Genomic DNA, 16,228 nt, shown 5'->3' on the forward strand with positions numbered 1-16,228 from the left:
CTCTCTTTCCCCACCATCGCCACCCCCCCCAAAAACAGTTTCTGTTGATCACTCTCTTTCTTCCTGCCCTAATTATGCTCTCAGGACTCACGGAGATTCGAGACGATTTTTGATCGATGGAAATCAGTCATCCTCACAACTGGCAGTGAAGCAATAGATTCTGAATAATGGGGGTCCAGCAGGGCTCAGACAATGCAGTTTGGTTGCCAGCCAAGACAACAGGGGTGCTGCATGTGTGCAAACTGGGTATAAAAGGATAGTTTCTTCCGTGTTGCCAGCAGCAGTACTTGGGAGACCAATCACCCATTCGGATAGACTCCTGTTGAAAGCAGGAGGGTTGGGACCCTAAGTCTGTATTCACTGCACTTTGCATATTGATTAAGCATAAAAGATAAAATAACTTGGTGTCAAAGAATAAACATAATTTTTTATCCCTCCATCAAATGATGTTCTTGAGATTGAGTGCTGTGCATTACACAATGGCTCAACACTTTTGGTGCATGCCTGAGAAAGCACGGATGGTGGCGCTGATGTGATTGCTGTCAGTGGATACAAGAACAGAAGGCAAAGTTGGGCACAGGTTACAAGGCTCTGCATATGTCAAATGTGCTTCTTGAACCATAACTTTGTCATTAAAAAATGTAGCTCATATGGACATGGATGTTTTATGTTGGGTTACATGTGGTGTCTCCTGAATAAACTCATATTTTCAACCAGCAATCTGTAACATTACTGTACTTGATCTGTCCCTAAAGAGTATTAAATAAAACATGGAAAAAGGAAAATACAGAAAAGGGTCATTTAAAGTTTAGGCAGATTGTGTCGTTACTCCCTGAAGCCATTGTGAAACGATAATATTTTAATAACTGTTGCTGCATGAGTGTGTGTGTGAGTGGAGAGGCATTTGGTAGTATTCATTTTTTAAACTTTTTGCCCTTGAATAGTTCCAAACTACTTCTAACCATATCCGCATCACCATGTCTTGGCTGTGAAGTTTTTCATAGTGCTTCATAATGCCCAGGTTCTGCACATCTTGAAACAGAATATCTTATCATTCCTGTAACATGGAGTATTGTGCATCCACAAGCTGGCTGAGATCGTGTGAATCTCTATCATTGAATGCAATTTAATCTTGGCAGTTAAGACTGATTTGAAATGAAGAGCAGTGTAGAGCTTTACTGTAAATTTGCAAATTGTCCCCCAACATGTTCAGTATGCTGAGTAAACTTTGACTTTATTAGATACAGTATGAAAGTGATGATGTAAAAGAACATTAATTCAAATCAGAAGCCTTTTTTTGTCCTCACCTGTTCTCTTCTGAGTTTGGTCTCGCAGGTATTGACCAGCCTCTCTCACCTCTGTCCAGTAGCCAGTATTGACATCAAATTTTGTTTGATGGTCCTGTGATGTTAAAGGTGCTTTATAAATGCAAGTTGTTCTCTTGACTGTGCGTTGACAGGTACATTTTCACAATCCTATCCTCGCTTGATGTCTGCACACTTGTACTTTCATCAGGGGTTGTTGGATCGAGATTCGGGGCAGGAATCGAGTTGATTTTCCTTTCCCTAAGCTAGGGTACAGAGGCCAATTGTAGCCCCTCTCTTGTTACACTAGCTGGAGCAGTAAGCTAACTCAGCAGATACGGCGGATTAAACCTACAATTTTCCTGGCCCATTCATTCAGCTACGCACTAGGTAAACTTGTTCAACCGTCGGGGAAGTGTGCCAAACATCTTGGCATTCTTTAATACTTACTGGATCAGCACTGTAATAAGAAGTTGACTTGTGCTCCAGAACTGAGTTCGTTATTCCTTATCTGCTGCATTTTGCCAGTGAAAATTACTGAGGTGTGGAGGGAACATCTTTTCCTTGTAAGACATATCACCATTCTCTCTCAGGAGTCAACTTCAGTTTTTTTTTCTTTGATTATGACTTGCATCAGCAGCATGTTGCAACTGCCAAAAGAAATATTTTTCTTGAGACTGTGTTTGGTTTGTATGCTTACAAATGACTGGACTTCATTTTTCTTTTGGTTCTGAATTGAAATGTCAGAATGATAACCTTATGTCAAGTCATACCTGGACCAGTGCTTTTTATTTAAAGAAAGGCCTAGAATTTTACAGAACAGAAAGTGGTGAATTTGATCCATCGTACCTGTGCCAGTTCTTCGAAAGATTTATCTAACTAGTCTGGTTTCCCTGCTCTTTTCTCACAATACTGTAATTTTTTTTTCCTTTTCAAGTATATATCCATTCCCTTTGACAGTCACTATTGAATCTACCTCCACTGCCCGTTCAGGCATTGCATTCCAGATCATAATTTGCTCATCTCCCCTCTAGTTCTCTTAAATCTATGTCCTTCGGTTACTAACCCACTCACCAGTGGTAACAGTTTCTCCTCATTTCCTCTATCAAAACCCTTCATGATTTTTGAACACCTCTCCCCCTTAACCATCTATGTTTGAAGGAAGACAATCCCAGGTTCTCTAGTCTCTTCACTGAGCTGAGTTCTTTATCCCAGTATCATTCTGGTAAATATCCTCCCGAAGGCGTTGACATCCTTCCTGAAGTGTGGTGCCTGGAATTGAAGACGACAATTTATGACCAGTAATTTGTACTTTTTTTTTAATGTTCTGCCTCTCTTTGAAAGTTATAAAAAGTCTTACAGGGCGTGACAGTGGATGTAGATCGGATGTTTCCCCTGGCTGGTGAGTCTGGAGACAGAGGACATAGTCTCAGAATAAGGGTAGGCCATTTAAGACTGAGATGAGGAGGAATTTCTTCACTCAGAGGGTGGTGAATCTTTGGAATTCTGTACCCCAGAGGGCTGTGGAAGCTCCGTCATTGAGCATGTTTCAGACAGAAATCAATAGATATCTGGATACTAATGACATCAAGGGACGGAGGATAGTGCAGGAAAGTGGTGTTAAGGTAAATGAACGGCCATGATCTAATTGGCAGAGCAGGCTCGGCGGGCTGAATAGCCTACTCCTGCTCCTAAGTTCCTATATTTATAAAGCCAGTGATCCCGTATGCTTATTAAACAGCTTTATAATCTTACCTGCCACCTTCAAAGATTTGTGTGTATGAAGTCTCCGATCTCTCTGTTTCTACACCCCATTTACAATTTTACCCATTAGTTCATATGGGCTTTCCTCCTTCTTATCAAAATGCATCACTTCATTCTTCTCTGCATTAAATTTCATCTGCCATGTGATTGCTCATTTCACCAGTCTGTACATGTCCTTCTGAAGACGATCCTCCTAACTGTTGACTACATTTTCAAATTTTGTGTAATCTGAAAAATTTGAAATTATGCCCCCAATATCCAATTCCAAATCATTAATATGTTATCCAAAAAGGTCAATGGTCCTAATATTGACCCCTGGGAGACTCCACTGTAGACTTCCTTCCAATCTGATAAACAACTATTTACCACTGCACTCTGCATTCTATCTCTTGACTAATTTCATATCCACACTGCCACTGCTTCTTTTGATCCCATGGACTTCAATTTTGCTAATGAGTCTATTATGTGGCACTTTATCAAATATCTCTTTGGAAAGTCAAAATACACAATGTGCTACGTTCAGCAACTCTCCTATATTTCATCGAAGAATTCAATCAAGTCTGTTAGACACAAGTTGCTTTTAACAAATATTTCTTGGCTGTGTTATGGTCAAGTGAGGAGGGGTTGAAGGGCTTCTCTCTTTTCCCTCTCCTTATTAGACCACAACAGGTTTAATTCTTTAAAGTGCATGCACTGGCCAATTCAGTAGGTGTTTGATTCTTGTCGTGAGCATAGCAAGTAAGTAATCAATCGGACAGGTTTTCTTGAGTTAACAAAGAAAGAGGTTAACTTTATTGTACCTAAACTGAACTAATAAAATAATAACGTGGCAACTTTCACTCTCACTCACTAGAGGTTTACACACACAAATAGTTTACAGAGTGGGGAAAAGTAGATTGGTTGAGTTAGAGTCCATAAAAAAAAAAAAGGTGTAAAGTAAATGGAGTTTGGTGATTCGGCTGGCTTCTAGCTGAATTCAATGGTCCTGAGGCTTTTAGTTTGAAGAGGTAGATGACTGGGGCGGTTGATCTCTTTGGAGATAGCAATATGGATGAGTTCCTCCAACAGAGTTTCTGACTGTATGCAAAAGTGTTCAGTCAACAAGCAGGATTTGAAAGCATTCAAGCTGGAATGGAAAGAGAGAGAGACCCCCACTTATGGTCTGCTCATGTCAGAATCCAGTTGCTTCTCCTCTGCTGTAGCGAAAACAGCAGCTTAAAACCACAGATGGGGAGGGGCTTGTCACATAACAGTCGCTCAAACATAGCAGTTAGCAGTATTTTTCTGCTTGCTGAGAGAACATCTAGTTCCTTTAAACTTCCTGGGTCAATCAGTGGGTCGGCAGCTCTTAGTCCCAGCAGCGCCACCGGGAGTGGTGGCCACTGCTGGGACTGCAGCCCAGCTGACCAGATGGAGCCAGGAGTCCAGGTAAGTTGGGCATGCCTCACCAGGGAGATCGGTCCTTCCCTGGTGAGGCTGGAGTGGTCGTTTTGGAGGAGGGTGGCGTCTTGGGTCCCAGGGGTGGGTTGGGAGGTGGGTGGCCCTCAATTGGGCACCTTGTGCCGGACTGTCATAGCCTACCCCTGGCACGCGGAAACTCCGGCAGCTATAGCTGGGCGTCCTTTCACGTCCCCAGCACACCCGCTTGCCGTGGGTAAAATACCCGTGGAGGCGGGCAAAGGCCCTTAAGTGGCCGTTAAGTGGCCACTTAAGGGCCTTGATTGGCCTCGGGCAGGCGGGCCGTTCCTCCCCTACCCCCAACCCGACGCCATAACGTTGGTAACAGGTGGGAGCCGGGCGGGTAGACCTCCCCGGAGCCTCCCGCTCAATTTTACTCCACCCCCACACCACCATCTGACCTGCTGGGGCGGCGTAAAATTCAGCCAGATAACTTAGCCATGCTTTCTGACTCCACCAGAATATGTTCTTTTTGGTTCCTAATTGACCTGTCATTCATTTGACTATTCTTTTACTCTTTACATATTTATAAAATACTTGAGTGTTTCCTTTTCTGTTCGCCTTTAATCTTTTTTGTGTACTCTCTCTTTGCCCCTTTGTTTTAGATCTCTTTGTACTTTCTATATCCTGCTTGTTCTCCACTGTATTTGGAACCCATCATTTATCATAAGACTCCATTTTCTACTCCATCTTAATTTGAATCTCTTTAGTCATCCAGAGAGCTATAGCTTTCGATGCTGTTCGTTTTCTCCTCATGGGAGTGTATTTATTTTGGACATGAATTATCGCCTCCTTGAAAGTCTCCCATTGCTCATTTACCTGCCAGACTTTGGACTGAAAAACTGGCAGATCGGCTGCACGCCACCACGCCACCGTGATCATGTGTGCGGCAGCTCATTTAAATATGCAGGGTGGGCCACGTCGGCAACGCCAAGAGCGGCGTCAGCTGCCTCTGTGCAGGTGCTGGCACCATGTTTAAAGGGCTGCCAGACCTGCCCAGAGACTGCAGAGTTGAGCCCCGTATTCCGCCCCCTCCCTTCACTACACTGCAGATAAATGTTCACCCTGCTCTTAACCCCCCCCGCCCCCACCACCCAAAACACTTAAATTGCAGAGTTGGCCCCTTCTTCTTTCCCAACCCCACCCCTTCACCACTGCGCAGGAAGTTGTACTTAAATGTATACATGACCTTTATTTAAATATTTAAATTTCGGTCCTGTTGCCAAGTGGCGGAGGCAGGGTGCCACCAGGGTGCTTCACCACTGCCAGGAAGATCCGGCCTGGCAATTCCAGTGTCAGGCTCCCTGGCGGACCACTCTGATCTTCCGGCACCCCACCATCACGGAACCCTGCATCGGGGGTGAACAAAAATCAGTCCTTTGTTTCGAATCCACCTGGACCAGATCTCCTTTCAATTTACTGAAATTGGACCTCTTCCAGTTGACTACCTTCAACTTTGATTGCTGCTTCTCCCTGTCCATAACTAAACCAAATAAGATAGTCTGTTTCCCAGATCTTTGCCCATTGGACACATGCTTCACTTGCCCCACTTCATTCCCTAGAATTAAATCCAGCACTTATTTTTATTTTTATTTTTTATTTAGAGATACAGCACTGAAACAGGCCCTTCGGCCCACCGAGTCTGTGCCGACCAATAACCGCCCATTTATACTAACCCTACAGTAATCCCATATTCCCTATTACCTCCCTACACTAGGGGCAATTTTACAACAGCCAATTTACCTATCACCTGCAAGTCTTTGGGTGTGGGAGGAAACCGGAGCACCCGGCGAAAACCCACGCAGGGAGAACTTGCAAACTTCGTACAGGCAGTACCCAGAATCGAACCCGGGTCCCTGGAGTTGTGAGGCTGCGGTGCTAACCACTGTGCCGCCCATTTCCTTCCTAGTTGGTCTGGGGGCTGCAAACATACTGATTAAGAAAGTTTTTCTTTACACATTTTGAGAATTCCTACTGCTGCTTCCCACTTGCACATGTTTTTCAGATGACCAGTTGGGCGGTAGTTGAAAATTTACCCCATTGATTGAAAATGTTTGTGCTTTGGGGTCCAAGTTGCCTGCACCAATGAGGATAGCATCAGATTAAAAAGTACAAAAAATTGAAAGGTGATGAGCGTGATAACTATTTACTTTGTAGGCTAATCTTGTAGCCAACCATCGGAATTGGCAGTGAATTATGTTATCCACCACCTTGATGTGTTTGATCAAAAAAATTGCTTTCTACAGATGTTCTTCTCCCTCTTAAACCTATGTACATTGGACGTAATTAAAATTACCGTAGCATTTCTGTGGCATGCAGTTTACAAACTTTTTTTTGATAAACTGTTCCTAATTTAGATTGGGAACAATAGAGAAAAGCCCGAGTTTGGGAGCATAACAAATGTGAAGTGATAGGTTTCTTATCTTTTGGGTTTTGTTATAGTGTGCCACTGAATTATTTTCCTCTGTGCAGGAATAGTCACAGATCAGTACTGGAGTCTCTGCTTTTCACTCACTATATTTATAAATAACTTGGATGAAGGAATAGAAAGGCATTTATCTAAGTTTGCTGACCGTATCAAATTAGATGGCACAGTTAATAGTGTAGATCAGAGCAGAAAGTTGCAAAGGATTATTGATTGAGTGGGAAAAAATGCTGGCAGATGGATTTCAATGTGGCGAAATTTAAGGTCATCCACTTTGAATCTAAGAAAGTTAAACCAAGATATTTTCCAAATGACCAAGAAACTAGGAACTGTGAATGAACAGAGATTTGAGGATCCAAGTACAGACAGGTAAAAACAAATATTAAAAAGGCTAATGGAATATTGGCCTTTATCTCAAGGATGTGGAAGATGTGTTACAGCTGTACAGAGCTCTGGTTAGACCCCATCTGGAGTACTACATTCAGTTCTGGACTCTGCAACTCAGGAAGGGTATGCATCACAGATTCACCAGAATGATAGAGCTAAAAGGGTTAAATTATGAGGACAGGTTGCATAGAATAGGTGCTTATTCCTTGAATATAGAAGATTAAGTGGTTATCTAATTGAGGTTTTTAAGATGATTAAATAATTTGATATTTTCTCCCTGTTTACCCGATTTCTTCTGGTGGGGAGTCCAAAAAAGAGGGCAAAACTTCAAAATTAGAGCTAGGGGTGATATCAGAAAGTACTTCCTCACACAAAGGGTAGTGAAAATTTGGATTTCTCCCCCCCACCAAATAAAAAAAAGAAAAACTGTTGAGACATGGCCAGTTGAAAATTTCAAAGTGAGATTGCTAAGATTTTTGTTAGACATGGGTATTCAGAGTTCCAGAACCAGGGTGAGTAGATGGAGTGAAAATACAGATAAGGCTTGATCGAATTGAATGGTTGAACAGATCGGAGGGGCTGAATGGTCCACTCCTATTATGTACTAACCTTTCTGCTTCTGATCTTTGTTTTTATTTCTATGGTGGGATAGGCTTTAAGGGAGGGAAAGAGGAGTAAAATTCCAAATAAAAAATTACAGATTTTATGCTTATGATTTTCAGTTAATAACCTGCAAATGAAACTGCAGCTTTGAAATACTCAATTTCAATACTAAACTGTTGAATTAAAGCAAAATGTTACATTCTGTTCTTCCACTGAGATGAATTTTATCCCTTAGGTTCTGCATTTTGTCCTTTTTAGATTAGTCTCTATGCCATTGTTTTACTATGTTTAAGACAGAATTAAATTAATTCAAGGTTTCTGTTGCCCATATTTTATAAATGTTAAACTTTATCTGATGTATTATTTTTAGTTTAGGTTAAGAGAGTGCAATGTAGAAAATGGGAAAAGTAATGCTCTTACACAGGTCTAGCTCAAGCTTTGTGTTTAGTCATTGTACTCAATGAATTGTCCAGTGAAGTTAAATAGCTTAATTGTTAAAAACGCAACTTAAAAAGTGGGGAATGATCCTGATGCCTTATGTACTTCCTTGTAGAAACAGTCAGTGATATGGAGAACCTCTTGAACCTCCAAAGCAACTTCCTGCTGTTGGTTTTTCTAACACTGAAAAATGTTAGTATTGACGCTTTCTACTGAAGGATCCTCTACTGTCGCAACATGAAAACTTGTTATGGATTGTAATGCATGGTCTGAGGATTTTCAGGTCATAGCTTGAGGGTAAATCAGTGATATAAAAACTGTACTGTGGCAGACAGCTTGAACAGTCTTTAATGTGACCAGTTATGATGGTGAGACAGCTGCAGACACTGGCCTGTTTCTACACTTCACTGTAGAAAGTTTAGTTGTATGTTATGTCTGGGTTTGTGTAGGTTAAGGTAATGTAAGAACTGCAAATGGGATAAATTATCTGCAGATTGTACAAGAGTGAGTTTGAGGCCATTGAAAGGGGAAGGAAATTTGATTTGAATTGAGCAAATGTGAGCTTTTTCTGCATTTAGTAGGATTTGGCTAGCTTTAGTTTTGCCCTTTCAAAGTTCCAAATAAGCACAGTTAGTGCATGCATGGGGCATTGTGTGTGTACAGTAGCACTTGCAAAAGATTGAAAAATGCCAACTTGTCTTTAAGATTGTAGTTTTGCATTGGATAATCTCTCACCTGAGACATTTTTGTCACTTTTTGGTGCGTTGCTATTTGCCTTTATTCTCCTGTTTTCTCATCTAGTCTTCTCCCGAGTTGCACATTTCTGCAACATGGAGGATTGATGGGTGATGAGCTCCCTTTTCTCCTCTTATGCTATTCTGAGACAGGCACCAGTGGTTGCATAAAAACATTCTTGTTGATACTAACAGTTTTCCCTTTCTATTGGGTAGCAGCTTACTTTGTGGTTCCCACCACAGCAAAGCTTGAGATTGTGAAATCAGTGGAGGAAAAGGATCCCAGCACTCTGTGGCACTGTGTGTTTTAACCAAATGCTGCATCAGAGTACTGCCCACTTGGCATTTTTTTTGCAATAGGAAAGTGAGCAGTGAGGCTCAATTGTTAAGGGAAGTGAAAAGGAAACATCTGAGTTGACTCACTTATTTATGCAATTTTTAAAATCCTTTAATGTCAGTGTTTCATGTTGGTGTGAATTGCATATTTTGAAGTCACTGCTTCACATAGAAATTGAAAGTGGTAAAATTGGATATTTTTTGAGCTAGAAACTTTTATCCAATCAGCAAATCGAATCAGTTGTAGATCTTTATAAGATTAAAGTAAAGCCCTGAACTCAGGAATTCTTTCCTGAAAACTCTCTGTCTCTCCACCTCCTGTCCTTTGATGCTGCTTAAAACTTTTTGATGATAACATATGAACTAGGAGCAGGAGTAGGCAATTCAGCCCCTCGAGCCTGCTCTGCCATTCAAAACGATCATGGCTGATCTCATATTGGCCTCAACTCCACTTTCCTGCCCGTTCTCCATAACCCTTCAACCCATTTCTAATTTAAAAAATCTGTCTATCACCTCCTTAAACTTACCCAATGTCCCTGCATCCACCACACTCTGGGGTAGTGAATTCCACAGATTCACGACCCTTTGAGAGAAGTAATTTCTCTTCATCTCTGTTTTAAATCTGCTACCCCTTAAACTAAAACCATGAACTCTCGTTCTAGATTGCCCCACAAGAGGAAACATCCTCTCTACGTCCACTTTGTCAATCCCCTTAATCATCTTTTATACCTCAATTAGATCTCCTCTCATTCTTCTAAACTCCAGACAATAAAGGCCTAAACTGCTCAATCTCTCTTCATAAGACAAACCCCTCATCTCTGGAATCAATCTAGTGAACTTCCTCTGAACTGCCTCCAATTCAACTACATCCTTTCTCAAGTAAGGGGACAAAAACTGTATGCAATACTCCAGGTGCGATCTCACCAATGCTTTGTACAGTTGCAGCAACACTTCCCTACTTTTATATTCTATTCCTTTAGCAATAAATGCCAAAATTCCATTTGCCTTCCTTATCACCTGCTGTACCTGAAAACTTGTTTTCTGAGATTAATGCACGAGGACACCCAGATCACTCTGCACCGAAGCACTCTGAAGTTTCTCTCCATTTAGATAATTTGCCTTTTTGTTCTTCCGACCAAAATGGATAACCTCACACTTATCCATGTTAAAATCCATCTGCCAAAATCTATCCATATCCATTTGTAGATTTGTTATTTCTTTATTGCAACCTACTGTCCTACCTATTCTAGTGTCATCTGCAAATGTGGCTATAGTACCCTCTATCCCTGCATCCAAGTCATTTATGTAGATTGTAAATAGTTGGGGCCCGAGGACCGAACCCTGTGACACCCCACGAGTTACATCTTGCCAACCAGAAAAAGACCCATTTATCCCAACTCTCTGTTCTCTGTTGGTTAGCCAATCCTCTATCCAAGCTAATAAATTGCTCCTAACCCCATGTGAACTTACCTTGCATATGAACCTTTTGTGTGGCACCTTATCAAATGCCTTCTGGAAGTCCAGATATACTACATCTACAGGATCCCCATTATCCACTTGTTACATCTTCAAAGAACTCTAGCAAATTCGTCAAACACGATTTACCCTTCATAAAACCATGCTGACTCTGATGGATTGCGTTTTGACTTTCTAAATGTCCTGTTATTACTTCCCTAATAATGGATTCTAACAAATTCCCAATGACAGATGTTAAACTAACTGGTCTATAGTTTCCTACTTTCTGCCTCCCTCCCTTTTTGAATAAGCGCATTACATTAGCTTTTTTTCCCAATCCACTGGAACCTCTCCCTCATCCAGGGAATTTTGGAATATTATAACCAATGGATCCACTATCTCCACTGCCACTTCCTTTAAGACCCTAGGATGTAGACCATCAAGCTCTGGGGACTTTTCTGCCTTCCAGCCCAATAGTTTGCTCAGTACTTTTTCCCTAGTGATGATTGTTCTTAGTTCCTCCCTTTCTAAACCCTCTGCATTACCTGGTACTATTGGAATGGTGCTAGTGTCCTCCACTGTGAAAACGGAAGCAAAATACTGATTTAGTGTCTCTGCCATTTCCCTTCTATTAACTCCCCATTCTCATCCTCCAAGGGACCAACATTCACTTTAGCTACTCTCTTCCCTTTTATATACTTATAGAAGCTTTTGCTCTCCGTTTTTATATTTTGCGCTAGTTTTCTTTCATAATTTACCTTTGCTCTTTTTATTACTTTTTTAGTAACCCTTTGTTGATCTTTCAAAGTTTCCCAATCTTCCAGCCTGCCACTGGCCTTTGCAATATGGTATGCCTTAGTTTTTATTCTTTATGTTATCCTTAACTTCCTTGCTTACGCATGGATGTTTTTTCCCCTTCCTTGAATCTTTCTTGCTCTCTGGAATATATTTTAGTTGGGATAATCGAATATCTCAAACATCTGCCACAGCTCGTCAACTGTCTTACCTTTTAGTCTTCCTGCCCAGTCCACTAGGGCCAAATCTGTCCTCATGCCTATATAATTAACTTTGTTTAGAACGCTTGTGTGGGACTCCAGCCTCTCGCCCGAAAACTGAATTTGAAATTCTAGCATGTTATGATCACTTTTCCCTCTAGGATCCTTGACAATGAGATCATTTATTAATCCCACCTCATTACACAATACCAAATCTAGAATAGACTGCTGCCTGGTTGGTTCCACAACATATTGCTCCAAAAAACAATCTCTCATACATTCAATGAACTCTCCCTCGAGGCTACCCTTGCCAATTTGACTAATCCAGTCTATGTGCATATTAAAATCACCCATGATTATTGCCGTATCTTTCTTGCAAGCCCCCAGAATTTCCTGGTTTATACTGTGCCCCACTGCGGAACTACTGTTTGGGGACCTATAGATTACTCTCACCAGTGACTTCTTTCCCTTACTATTTCTTATTTCTACCCAGACTGATTCTACGCCTTGATCTCCAGTGCAGCACTTGATCTCACTACAGCACTGATCGCTTCCTTCACTAACAAAGCTACACCACCTCCTTTTCCTTCCTGTCTATCCTTCTGAAATAGTGAGTACCCTTGGATATTCAATTCCCAAACCTGGTTTCCCTGCAACCATGCCTCCGTAATCGCCACTAAATCATACCCATTTGTCTCCATTTGTGCTGTTAACTCATTTATTCCGAATATTGCTTGCATTCAGATACAAAGCCTTTAAGTTTGTTCTATTATTAAATTTCCCTACTCCTGTACGATTCCTTGGTTCAACCTTTTATTTTCTGGTAACAATCAGCCTCTCAAAAAAAAAAACCCACTAACCTGCACTCCTACCTTCTCCTTTAACTTCCTGTTTTTCCATGCAACTGAACCCTCCCTCCCACTATTTAGTTTAAAGCCCTATCTATAGCCCTAGTTATGCAACTCGCCAGGACTCTGGTCCCAGCATGATTCAGATGGAGCCTGTCCCATCGGAACAGCTCCCTCCTTCCCCAGTACTGGTGCCAATGTCCCACGAATCCGAACCCATTTCTCCCACACCAATCTAAAGCTTTTGGTCACCTGTCCTACTGTCAACTTCTATGGCTTGGTGTAAATTTTTTGTTTGATTACGTTCCTGTGAAGCATCTTGGGAAGCTTTGCTACGTTTAAAAGTGCTGAATAATGCAAGTTGGTGTCATACTTTATCTGGACATTTTTCAGAAGTTGAAAGTGATAAGTTCAAACATTTATGGGCTGGTGGAGAGAGATGCTTTGAAACTCATGTATGTTGCAATGTGATGCAAATTCATAGGTATATGGTTGCTTGTACACAGTAGGATGGGATCAGGGATTTAGGACCTGAAGTGCGTAGTAAGTTGTACAGCCATTCAGAATCTAAGACTCGGGCAATGCTTCCCTTTGCATGCCCCAACTCTGAACTGGTGGAATTACATTAGTCGGTGGGTGGGACAAGCCTGGTGTTAGGCCACTGCCTTGGACCCATGGTAACGATCCCTGGAGAATTTGGTATGGATTGGGAGTGAGCCATGCCATCCTGCCTCCCTTCCCACATCATTCCTGCTGGGCATTAAGATTGGCTCTGGAGTTCCTGATTTCAACTGTGCTATTGTGAACAATTGATTGGAAGCACTTATCCCTGAAACAAACGCAGGAAGGAAAATTGCCCCAGTTACCTTGCATTGCATGTCACTCTTTTTGGGGTTTTTTTCATCTCTGGATGGAATTGTTTTCCTTCAGCTGGCTTTAGTCTATATTTTGGATCTCAAGCCTGGGAAACAGAATTATAATGCTATCCTTTTATAGATGCACGAATAGGATATTTCAAGTTACATATTCTGGGTATTTAATGACCAGGTAGTGATAGTCCAATTATATTTTTGAGGTAGGTGAATCAACTTTATATAATTGATTTACTTCTGTTAAGGAATATGAGTAGTAATTGTATGGACGCTACCTCTTTGCTGACGATGCTGCTTTAACATCTCACACTAAAGAGTGCCTGCAGAGTCTCATCGACAGGTTTGCGGCTGCCTGCAATGAATTTGGCCTAACCATCAGCCTCAAGAAAACGAACATCATGGGGCAGGACGTCAGAAATGCTCCATCCATCAATATTGGCGACCACGCTCTGGAAGTGGTTCAAGAGTTCACCTACCTAGGCTCAACTATCACCAGTAACCTGTCTCTAGATGCAGAAATCAACAAGCGCATGGGAAAGGCTTCCACTGCTATGTCCAGACTGGCCAAGAGAGTGTGGGAAAATGGCGCACTGACACGGAACACAAAAGTCCGAGTGTATCAGGCCTGTGTCCTCAGTACCTTGCTCTATGGCAGCGAGGCCTGGACAACGTATGCCAGCCAAGAGCGACGTCTCAATTCATTCCATTTTCGCTGCCTCCGGAGAATACTTGGCATCAGGTGGCAGGACTGTATCTCCAACACCGAAGTCCTCGAGGTGGCCAACATCCCCAGCTTGTACACACTACTGAGTCAGCGGCGCTTGAGATGGCTTGGCCATGTGAGCCGCATGGAAGATGGCAGGATCCCCAAAGACGCATTGTACAGCGAGCTTTCCACTGGTATCAGCCCCACCGGCCGTCCATGTCTCCGCTTTAAAGACGTCTGCAAACGCGACATGAAATCCTGTGACATTGATCACAAGTCGTGGGAGTCAGTTGCCAGCGTTCGCCAGAGCTGGTGGGCAGCCATAAAGAGAGGGCTAAAATGTGGCGAGTCGAAGAGACTTAGTAGTTGGCAGGAAAAAAGACAGAGGCGCAAGGAGAGAGCCAACTGTGCAACAGCCCCGACAAACAAATTTCTCTGCAGCACCTGTGGAAGAGCCTGTCACTCTAGAATTGGCCTTTATAGCCACTCCAGGCACTGCTTCGCAAACCACTGACCACCTCCAGGCACGTATCCATTGTCTCTCGAGATAAGGAGGCCCAAAAGAAAAGAACCTCCACAGGATCAAAAAAGTTACTTTTCATTATCTGTTGACCTTGAAACTATTTGACTTGTTTTCTTTGGGTTCACCTCATTCCAATAAGCAAATGCATCCATGGGACATGATATTCAAAATGGTTTTCAGTCTGCTGTTTTGAAATTGAGTGTTCAAAATGGATCTGTAGATGTTGCCTGTGCAATTTGTTTGACACAGAAGTTAGAAGCCAGCTGCTTGTGGTCAGAAAAATAAGGGTCAGCATTAATTCCCTTCCTTTTTTTTTAAACCCCCCCCACCCCCGCCTTTTTAAATTTTAAGCTAGTAAAAGATAGATTTTTGTACCATCACTTTTTTAAATTAACTGTTTAATGTTACATCTTTGTAGGCATGCCTTAAATGAGGGAATGTCTCATTAAGGAGACAGGTCCTTTGCAGTTCTCCATGTATAAGTCTGTTGCTTATGATATATAGAAGTTATTTTTTGTAAGAATGGGGAATACCAAGTACGCCTTTTCTGATGCACGAGTGTTCAATAACACAACTAGCTCTTTATGATTATGGCATTCACGAATGTAATTTCAATAGTACATAAAGTAATGTATGGCTTAAAAGTTACAGTTGTGCCAGCAGTGGGAACAAGGAATGTGTAGAGACCAGTTGAAGTTCAAAGTTAATCTTTGCGTGTTGGAGGACAGTATCTTCTGGTTGCTTTATATGATTTTGTATGCGTCTGTAGAAAAATAAAACTGGGACTTCATGCTGGAATTTGTTGAAGTTGTAATCGCCATATAGGGCAGTTTATTAACCTATTGGTATTCCTGGAATGCTCCTTCATGCACATCAAGTGTAAATATTTGCGATGATGTAACATTGCTCACATGGGTACTTTACAAATTAACAATATCAGTACGGCTTGAGGTTAATAGAAAATATTACAAGTTATTTTTAGTTTATCTTGACAAGTTCATAGTCATATGCTTTAGGGTTCATTAATTTAGTTTCGGGTACAGTGCTGCGATCTTGTAAACATTTCTTAACTTACTTTCTTAACTTATTTATAATATTTAAAGAAGCTGTACAAATAAGATTATGTTACTGCAGTCATGTTGAGCATGTGACAATTTATTGCATTTACTGAAGCTTTCCATAGTCTTACCACGTTTCAAGCCTTTTTAAGTATGTTGTTAGAAAGCCATCTCAATATTAATGGGAAGGAGATTTGAAAGTTTTATTTTGCTGATGAAGTGAATTAGAGCATTGTAAAGGTTGCATGAGAAATTGTTAATATTAAGAATGATATATCATCAAACCTGCATCATCAAAATACATAGTTATCATGACATTCTG

General features: G+C 41.5%; 1 protein-coding gene across 5 annotated transcripts in view; it reads left to right on the forward strand.

The window, feature by feature from the left end:
* LOC137380089 (ERC protein 2) overlaps positions 1 to 16,228 on the forward strand; it is a 966,513-nt gene that overhangs the window by 119,712 nt on the left and 830,573 nt on the right. The gene's annotated exons all lie outside the window — the stretch shown is intronic.

The sequence above is a fragment of the Heterodontus francisci genome, chromosome 19, assembly GCF_036365525.1.
Source record: "Heterodontus francisci isolate sHetFra1 chromosome 19, sHetFra1.hap1, whole genome shotgun sequence".
Classification (NCBI taxonomy): Eukaryota; Metazoa; Chordata; class Chondrichthyes; order Heterodontiformes; family Heterodontidae; genus Heterodontus; species Heterodontus francisci.